Below are 11,087 nucleotides of genomic sequence, written 5' to 3' on the forward strand. Positions count from 1 at the left end.
GTTACTTGTTGTCAAATTATATATAAAATAACAAATTCTAATTCCATAGATAATATTACCAAAAATAGCATGAAAATTAAAAAGTTTAAAAATTAGGCCCCTAACAGTAAACGTTGTGTCTTTGCTCCTTTCTCACTACTCTTACCACTAAGTTTAGAGGACAAAAGAGATCGTAATTCACCATATATAGCTGTCCTTCAGTATCGTAAAGACCAAATGACTCTTAAAATCTTAATACATTTAATGAATGAATAGAAAATAAAACTGGACTGGATTTTTGTGTATGTTTGAGGAAGCTATTTGTTTTTCAAGTAGAGTTGGGAACTGAAACCACCATTTACATGTCCCATTTAGGAGATGCCCTTTGCTGGAAAACCGAACTAAAACAGTATTTCGTAAATGCGACTAATAAATCGTAATTCCTAAATGCGACTTATACATCACAATCCACAAATACGACTTATAAATCGCATTTGCTACTTATAAATCGCATTCAGTCTGAATTGCAAATCGAATTCTATAAATGGGATATAATCACATTCGACAAAAAGACTTATAAATCGATTCAACAAATGCGCCATATAAATCGCATTCGACAAATACGCCTTATAATCGTATTTGACAAATGCGACTCTTCGTCAAACGTAAGTTATAAATCATATTTGTCGTTATAAATCAATAAATAGCATTTTACTAATGCGATTCAACAGGAGCGTTTTTCTTATTATTCCAACAAAGGGGATTTTGCTCCAATAGGTTTAATTCATAAATAAATAAAAATAAAGCGGGAGAGATTGCTTTATTGTCCAACACCACACCCACTATTTCACAGATTTCAAGGCAAAACAAAATAGGAGTAACATAAAATTTACGAACAAAACAATTGAAACTTGAAAAAATATGCACAAAGATAAAGTACCACATATAGTGACATTCATAACTAGCAAAACCCACAAAAACTTTTTCAAAATAATTACACCAATTTTCAAGGCTAAACAGATAAATAATATAAAATTTAAGCAAAAAAGAATTGGGACTTGAAAGGAAAAAACTAAAGAATAGAAAAGGGCATACCGTCTACTTCAAAAGAAACAGAAAGAGGATTTGAACATGACCCTTTCTAATTCCACTGATTTAATATAAATAATGAGATTATAATAGTATTTTTTATTTACTCTCAAGTTTAAACTTTAGATAACTGACTTTCAAAATAGAAGTGCCCAAAAGACAATCTTTCACTTTAGGATTAAGAGCTTCACTTGTAATATATATGCTAGTTTCTCTACACGTGCGTTGCACGTGTATTATGTTAATTTTTTATCGAATATATATATCAAATACTAAAAATAACTAATGCATATATATTTGAAAAATATTTGATTTAATTATAAATTACAAAGTTAAATGCAAAAGCTAGCATAATGTAACCTTTGTTATTATACTGTATTTGTAAAATAATTCGGAGAAGAAAATAACGTATAGACAGAAATGTAGAAGAAGTAGAAATTAATCTGAGCCCACTGAATTCACAGTGCATCCTTAAGGAACTTAATCTCCTCCTAGTACCCGAGGTTGTGGATTATTTCCTCCCAAGATAGAACGGATTACACACTGGTATAGCGGTACTTCAAACCCCAGTGTTTCAACGAACACAAATGGCAGCAACAAATCACACTTACTGTTGCATTGTTGTAGTTAAAACAATGCAGAAAGGAAGAGGAGAATTCATTTTCGTATGGAGAATCTGAGGGAATAGTGTGTTATTTATAGCCAACATGTTGAGTTTAAACGAAGAGGTGCAACTCTTCAAAAGGTCTGTCATGACTGTTCACGTAAAACGACCATAACATAAATGGCTATTTACGCAAAATAAAACGGGAATTCAAAACGCGGAGAAAAATTAATTTTCCGTTACAAAAATGGATAATTTGGATTAAATAATATTACATTAATCTTTGATATTGACAAATAAATTTGGTCCAAAAAATTAATCAATCAATCGTTTGACCAAAGCCGAAGACGGCGCGAGGCTTGTTTTCTTCTTAACTCTTTAAGAGCTAGAAGAAGAGCAATTATATATATACCCATCAAAAGTCTTTTTCTCCTCCAATATGGGACAATATCCCTTTGTCAAGGAGGAAAAATCAAATTTTTATTTTTCCCTCCATTTCCCATTCACCCTCTTTTATGCTAAAATAAGCTTAAAAACCCAACCACCTTAAGATCTTTTATATTTAAAGTTAAAATTATTCTCCTCGATCAACTCTATCTCTAACTTCTATTCTTCTAGATATCATGGTATCACTTATACTTCGATATATCTCGCTTTTTAAAATCGATTGCTCCCATAGACAATGTCGAAAGAGATATAGTTTGATTAGCTTTATGATCTTCTCCATATTCTTCAGCAATAACAATATCAATTGTGTCTTAGTATCATTATCTTCTCAAGGTTAATTGCTCTTTTCTACAATATTTAAGCATCGATTTTTATATTTTACGGTACATGTCAGGCGCAATATCTTCAATTTCATCATATATACATATAAGTAATATTTATTTATACATTGTAGAATTCAAATCTCATCGGTGGATATGAAAGGTTGAATTGTATAACAATAATTATTTTTAGTAATTCTTATCTACTGAATAAAATTAGATAATCATAACATAAAATTAAGGGCAAAGATTCACAAACCTCTGGTACTATTCAAAATTATTCGATTTCTGATTCTCCAATAAACTCTTAGAGCTTGATATCTTCCTCGGGTGACTAAACTTGCAAGGATATTTCCTTCTCTTTTCATTTAATCAAATGAGACTTAGATAATTAAAGGCAATGCAAATTCAACAATGAAATATTTATAAGTTTTGAAATTAAAAAAAAAATGGTACTTAGATAAGATGAAAGTATTAAAATAATTGATACATCTATTAACAAAGTTTTTTCGATTCTTCATTAGAGTTATTTTATAAACTTGTTTCACATAAAGAAGCTTAGGATACATTAGAAGGATAGCTAAAAACAATAGTCAAACGCCAATGAGAAGAAAGGATGGATAGTTAAAGTTACTACTCAAAACGTACAATTTTGTTTTTATAAGGAGTTGTTTCCGTCTTGAATTTTTGTTTTGGTCAAGCCATATTCAATATGAAAATAATGACAAAAATCCAACCGCGTTGCAGATGTCTAAATACCTAACTTCTCCACGTTGGGAAATAACATAGCATTTGAAATAAAGGTTTTAAATACATAGTTTTTGGGTTCAATATATTTAAAATTACATAAAGATGTAATTTTATTTTATTTAATTTTTTGGATAAACTGTTGTCAAGGAAAATGATTATTTAACTCAAAAAGAAGTAAAGCAGAACTCTATTGACACAATTTCTTTGCTATATGTCGATCGGACTAATAATTTTAAAAAGAAAAATTAAAGGCACATAAACTAAAATATGAATAAAGTATAGATTGAAATGATTCGATAAATTCTTTTGGAGAGGTCTATTGTCAAAGAAAATGATTGTGACTCCTAAAATGTAAAATAAAACTTTTTTTTTGGTTGGGTCTTATCTACCCGGTGTTCGTACCCGTATTAGAACTCGATTATATTCAGATTCTCGTTGGGTAAGGCCCATTGAAGGGGGAAGCGCTCCTTAACGGGATTTTTTTCCATACTCAAGGCTCAAACTCGAGACCTCTGGTTAAGGGTGAAGGGATCTTATCCATCTTATCAGATGTGATATAAAATAAAACTCCATGTACACAATTTTTTTTGGTGAATGTCTATTATTGATATAGTACTCCTACACTATCATCTTTTCATACTCCCAACCCTACATCCTATGCAAAGAGCAACTTGAAGAATTGTTTGTACGCTTTTAACTTCAGGTTCTAAATCGAGAATATAGAGCACAAATCATAGAGAACTTGAAAAGAAAAATAATCAAAAGAAAGTCACATAAAAGTGAGTAAAGGACGGAAAACAATGCATCATTTCAGGAATGGTAATAGTGAGGAAAGGAATAGCTTGTGGTAGAATCTAGCAATGAAACTAATTCTTGCAGATTTACCATAATATTCTTATAAACTCCATCTTGTTGTTTTCCGCTTCATCCTCATTTTACTATGTCAGTTTAATAAGGAAAGACTTTTCTGCAATTCAAAAGGCACTTATGCAATTTCAATGACCCTTTATAATGTCATCAACCCTTGCAACTTTAATAATCCATTATAATGTCATCAATCGTTACAACCTTACATTTTAATGGTTGCGTTAGGTTTTTCTACTTAATTAGCATAATTAGGTATTTAAGAGGGGTAAAATGGTAATTTAACTTTTATATTTAGGAGTTTGATGCTTTTAATATATATATATATATATATATATATATATATATATATATATATATATAAAATGTGAAGGGGTGTACGAACACAGCAGTACAAAGCTGTACAAAAAGCAGTATATATTATGATAACTGCTCGAATTGTTTCTTCAGTCCAATTCAGATTTTCTTCCTCTTTTTTTAAAGTTTCTCTATTTCTGCCTCCCAAAAACGATTTTCGTTCTCTTTTGTTTCTTTATCTGTGTCTCTCTGTATTTGCTTGATTTGCGTGTTTTCCCGTTTCGTTTTATGTGTTAATGCTTGATTTGATTATGTGTCTATGTATTTGTTTCTGTAAAATTTAGCTTTGCGTTTTGGGTGTCCTCAAAATCCGACAATGCAGATCGAATGGTTCAAATAGAGATTCCGACATTGATTTTCATCCTAGGGTAAGCATAATATTTTCCTGTTCATAGAACCTCCAGCTTATATTCTTTAACTGTGCTTCATTTTTTCATTATTTTAATTCTGAAGTTAAATTGTTTAATTTTACTTTCACTTCGTAGGCCGATGAGCAATTCTTTTTTAATACTGGAGGATCTTGTGCTCCTTTTTGGGAAATAGGGGAATATTTCAGGTATTTGCTAAACTTGCTAAGTGCTAACAAAACTGGTACATGAATCATGAGATAGAGGATTATCCAGTTTTAATTCCCTCGGTTACTTATAATGGGACTTTGGCCGGTATATGTTAGTTTTTCTATTCTATTGGATAATTCATGTCAGTAGTTATCGCTAATTTATAAATGCATGCTTGGAAATTAAACCTACATTCATGATTTTGGATATTTGGTTGATACAAATATGAATTGTTTTGGGGTAACCAAACTTAATTTCTTTTTCCTTCCTCCTTTGTTATGAAGTATGTTCCCATTTCTTGGTATTGCAATCAAAAGGTAAAGCACTTGGGAAAAGAACCTACACATTATCAAGAAATTAATGTGCTTAGGTTCCATTAAAAATAAGTTTTATAAAATAGTTGTGGAAGCAACTATCACATGGTGCTAGATCTTGTTTGGAGTGTGACTGTGAATATTTGAGTTTGATGGGCCATTTCAGATTGAAAAGTATGAAGCAACATATGTTGCGTGCACCCTGTTTGATGATATCCCTAAAATGACCGAATAGTTTTTATTTATTTATCAGTTTTTCTATAACATGTCATCTATTATTCAGGAATGCAAAACATACATTATAGGAGTATACTTCTACTTGACAGAATTGGGGAATAATATTTGTTATATTTGTATTGTGTATAAGAAACATGTTGAAATGTACCCTATTTGCTTGCATGTGTTTTCTAGTGCACTATTGCTACTTTTGTCTAATTTTGTGTTAACAAGAAAAATGAAGTAGTGCTCACCCGAAGGGCAGAGGTTGTAGCGGCTGCGGGTTTCCCTTCTTACCCAAAAAAAAAAAGAAAAATGAAGTATGACTTTTAGTTATTCAATATATCTCGATTTGTTTCCATGTATATTTGAACTGCTGGCTGACTAAGGTTAGAAAGCCTAGAAAGTGGAATAAAAATGGTACAAAAATCCTTAGGATTACTGCCATTAGACTCCCTTATGGATTGTGAGGTTGACCATAATCTTCAAGGAATATAAGAAATGTTAACAGAACGCTGACATACATAAATTATAAGGTATCTGGCTTGGTTTTAAGATTGAGTCCTGTTGTGGGAGGAGGCTTGCAAAATATTGGGACTTCTATTACAGCAACTCTATCTGATATTAATTGGCACAACAGTTAGATCGCCAACCTTAACATATTGGGAAGTGGTAAGGATTTGTAACTAATTGTTAGTTGATAAGAGATTCTACCATATGTACTGTTAATCATGTTGCAAGAATATTGAGAAAAGGCAACCATTGAGACTAAATCAAGAACTATGGTCCTCTGGCTCTTAATACACATAAGCTCGGCATGGATAGAAGTGGTCGGGATCACAGCTATTGCCTGTCTTGCTTGGTGCAACTTGTGCATGGTATAGATTTTGCATACAGTAGGAATATGAAGAACATGGAGAATATCATTAAAAAACCATAAGAGACATCAACGTGTAATCAAGTAATATATGAGCTTTAGGTTACTCCGGAAAAAGTCCATTATTGTGCTCGACTAATGAATGATATACACAAGTGATGATTTTGCATTATGAGTCTGGAAAAGACATTGCTATTTCGCTGCTATATCGTAGCATTAGAAAGGTCATGAAGTTACTAAACATGTATATAATGAATATACAACTAAATTCACTCTTCTCCATAGCCGAGGAAGCATTGGCCATATTGGTGCCCTTAAATACAGAGGCGGAGCCAGGATTTGAAGCCTATGGGTTCGGGATTTTAATCATGTTTAAGTTACTAGGTTCTAAATTAATAATTTGTACATGTTTAATGAATTTCATCAAACAAATACAGAGTTTGAACCAAAGCTACTGGGTTCGGCTGAACCCGTAACTCGCTCTCTAGCTCCGCTCCTGCATAGATACCTTGTTATGCTGTCCTAGCCATCTCGTTCTTGTTTTGCATGTGTTCATACAGATAAAGGTTACTTTACCCTAAAAAGAAATTAATGATAGCCATTTTTGGTACTTCTTTGTTATTCTTACCGGTGAGAATCTGAATTAAGTGTTCTGTCTTTCCATCCTTTGTAGCCATAGGAATGCAATAGCAATTTTGTCGTATGAGTTTGGTTCAAATGGATACCTATTATCCCTTTACAGGTAAAGCTGTAAATATTTAACACCTCTTATCAAATGCAAAGATCTTGTAACCTTTCTTACTCTGTATAAGGTAAATACTTAGCTTTTGGGTGGCATCCTTTTGAAAAGACATGTTCTAGCTATTTTTACATGTGGTCTTTGAGTCCTCCAACAATAATCAGTTGCACAATCTATTATAAAGATCTAGCAGTGTACAACATGATGTCCTCTTCTAATAAATTCTCTTTTGTGATTTAGAAGGACTTATGACATTCTAAACTAACACCATAAATAATATTTAAATATTTATTCCGCTAGCGTATTACGGAAAATCATACTGTTAGAATAATTGCAAAGATACTGCTAAATGGGAGAGTCGATAGAAACTACAACAACATACCCAGTAGCTTTCCACAAGTGGGGTCTGGAGAGGGTAAGATGTACGCATCCTTACTCCTACCCCTGGAAGGGCAGAGAGGTTGTTTTCGATAAGACTCTCGGCTAGAGAACGACTGAAAAAGAAAAGGTAATTTTAACAAGTAGGAATAACAGTAAGATGAAATAAGATCGAATCCAAGAATTCAGTCAAACTCTAGGTAGTAATAGACATTTATAAATAAAAGATATCATACTAACACTAATGCTAGCGAACTGAGCAAGACAAAGAGAAACGCTCGACTACCTACGAACCTTCTACCCTAATCTTTGACCTCCACATCCTCTTGTCTAGGGCCATGTCTTCAGTTAGCTCCAGCTCTGCCATGTCTCGCCTAATAACCTCTCCCCAAGACTTCTTAGGCCTACCTCTACCCCTCCTGCTGCCCACCGAGGCTAACCGCTCGCACCTTCTAACTGGGGCTTCTATACTTCTCCTCTTTATATGCCCGAACCATCTCAACCTTGCCTCCCGCATCTTATCCTCCACAGGAGTCACTCTCACTTTTTTCCGAATAACTTCATTCCTACTCGTATCTAACCGGGTGTGCCCACACATCCACCTCAACATACTCATCTCTGCTACTTTTAGCTTTTGGGTAAGAGAGTTCTTGACTGGCCAACACTCTACTCCATACAATATAGTTGGTCTAACTACAACCTTGTAGAACTTACCTTTAAGTCTCAGCGGCACATTCTTATCACACAAGACATCGGAAGCGAGCCTCTACTTCATCCATCCTGCTCCCATACGATGCGTGACATCTTCATCAATCTCCTTGTTACCTTATATTATAGATCCAACATACTTGAAACTACCTCTTGGGGATGACTTGCATATCAAGCCTCACCTACATATCCCCTTCCTGGGTACCGTTGCTGAACTTGCACTCCATGTATTCCGTCTTGGTCCTACTCAACTTGAAATCCTTAGATTCTAGGGTCTGCCTCCAAACCTACAACCTCTCGTTAACACCACCCTGTGTCTCGTCAATTAAAATTATGTCATCAGCAAATAACATACACCATGGCACCTCACCTTAAATGTGTCTCGTCAATGCGTCCATCGCCAAGAAAAATAGGAATGGACTAAGAGTTGATCCCTTGTACAACCCCATCATAATCGGAAAGTGTTCCGAGTCTCCTCCAGCTGTCCTAACCCGAGATTTAACTTCATCATACATGTCCTTAATCACCCTAATATAGGCTACTGGGACCCCTTTAGCCTCAAAGCATCGCGAGATCACCTCTCTCATAACTTTGTCATATGTTTTCTCTAGATCAATGAACACCATGTGCAAGTCCTTCTTCATCTCCCTATACCGCTCCACCAATCTTCTCACAATGTGAATGGCCTCCATAATTGAACGCCCCTGCATGAAACCGAACTGATTCTCAAAAATGGACCCACTGGTCCTTACCCTCACTTCAACCACCATCTCCCAAACTTTCATAGTATGGCTTAGCAGCTTAATCCCCCTATAATTATTGCAATTTTGGATATCTTCATTGTTTTTATACAGAGGAATCATTGTACTTCACCTCCATTCATCGGGCATCTTCTTCGTCCTAAAAATGACGTTGAACAGCCTGGTGAGCCACTCCAAACCTGCCCTACCCGCATTCTTCCAAAATTCCACAGGTATTTCATCTGGCCCGGTAGTTCTACCACTTGTGCATCTTATGCATAGCCCCCTGACCTCCTCTACTCTTATGCGCCTACAATACCCGAAATCCCGACGCATCTCGGAGTGCTCCAAGTCGCCCAGCACAATGTCCCTATCACCCTCTTCGTTCAGGAGTTTATGGAAATATGTCTGCCATCTTCGTCTAATTTGAGCCTCTTCCATCAAAACTCTACCTTCCTCATCTTTGATACACTTAACTTGATCCAGGTCACGGGCCTTCCTCTCTCTCACCTAGGGCTGGGCATATATCGGGTAAAACCGATAACCTGAACCGTTAATTGTTTATTGAGTTATCGGTATCGTGTTATTGGGTTAACGGTTCGGTAACAGTTTAGAATTTTTTCACTATTGAGTTATCGCTTCGGGCCTCGGTTTGACAATTTTGTTAATGGGTTAACCGATAACCCAATAAGAATTAATAAAATTATGACTTTACCCTTAAGTATATACATATGCTAGGGCTTCAGTTCATTCTCTTATTCTTTCTCAGCCACACTCTTCAGTTGCTTCATCTTCATTCTTTGTAGACTTTACTAGTTACTCCTAGCATAACTCTTTAGTCTTATACATTAGGCTTTTAATTTCTATAACAAAATTCATCTTTATATAGGGATTGCTTTATGGTTTCTTTTTTCAGGTTAGACATTTGACAAACAACATCCAATTTATCTTGGACTGTTTGAGGGCTTCAACGCTTGTGGAAGTGCAGGTATTGTGTGAAATAAAAATTCTAAATCAAAAGCCCAAACGTCGCAGTCTTAGCCGCAGTAACCGCTAAATAATTATAGGCAATCAAGAATTAGGCTTAAACTAACGCAAACTAATTGGATACTAACAAGGGAGACAGAGATATTAAACAAAGAACAAGAGGTACCAACTCCCGATTAGTGCGAAACCCGGGTGAATCGTCGTAAATGACAAGGCCGCGCTTTTGTAGTAACCTTAGTCAATTTCCCACTGCCTCCAACCGATTTTGACGTCCGCCACACGCTCTAATCCAGTAGTGAATGCCTGCAAAAATAGAAGGGGGGTTCAAAGGGAAAAAAGGGGAGGAAGAACAAAGGTATGCAAAGAAAAACCCAAATAGCAATTCACTAAAAAGATTGTAATTTTAAATTCAGTTGGAAAAATAGTGGAAAACAAAGTGATTGATTTCAGAAAAGGATCAGATTTTATGGGAAATCTTGGAAAACGTTTCAAGAAATGAATATTTGGAAAAAAGAAGAATAGAGTGAAAAAGAAGATGAATGAATCAAAACTAAGGCGTCAGCTAAAAGAAACAACACAGTAAGAAACAAAAATAACCGTATTAACAAAATTAAAAAAGAGATTGTATTAGTCTCGTTCTCTGTTTGTTTCTGTAACAGAGTCGTAGCTGCAAAACCCTAGGCCAAGAAGAAAATGGAGAATCGAAGCAAAGTAAAGCCATTTGTAAAAATCGAATAAATTTGCTATTTTAGTTATGTGTTTCCGGTCGATAGAATCTACGACTTAAAATTTTAATTTTGAGCACTCAAAACTGCAGAACATAGCAATGCTTGCAAATTTTCACTTTGCATATATTCTTGCAGATAGTGAAAAAGGTCATACTGTATGTTTTAACTTTTTGGTTCTTGTGTTTCTCTTATCTTTGAGAAGTTGGATAGGTCACTCATCCAAGTTAGTTTGTGCAGCTTTTTACCTGCTTTTGACTTAACACTGTATTTTAATTTTCTACAAAATACTTACTCGACAGTAATTTATTGTACAGCACGTTACGCTTCTCTATTTGCAGTAGTCATATTTTAATGATCAAACGGTTGGCTACATCATGTAATTGACAGGTTCTGATATATTCGTCAAAGAGTTAAAACGAAAAAAAAGCTCATC

At 34.6% G+C, this 11,087-nt stretch overlaps 1 long non-coding RNA gene across 1 annotated transcript; it reads left to right on the forward strand.

Annotated features, from left to right (window-relative positions):
• The first annotated feature begins 4,450 nt into the window (after positions 1-4,450).
• On the forward strand, positions 4,451-9,586 carry LOC104099911 (uncharacterized). The gene is made up of 2 exons (XR_004507975.2): positions 4,451-4,778; positions 4,896-9,586. It is a non-coding gene; the product is annotated as an uncharacterized lncRNA (long non-coding RNA).
• Positions 9,587-11,087: the final 1,501 nt, after the last annotated feature.

Source organism: Nicotiana tomentosiformis, chromosome 10 (assembly GCF_000390325.3).
Source record: "Nicotiana tomentosiformis chromosome 10, ASM39032v3, whole genome shotgun sequence".
Taxonomy (NCBI): domain Eukaryota; kingdom Viridiplantae; phylum Streptophyta; class Magnoliopsida; order Solanales; family Solanaceae; genus Nicotiana; species Nicotiana tomentosiformis.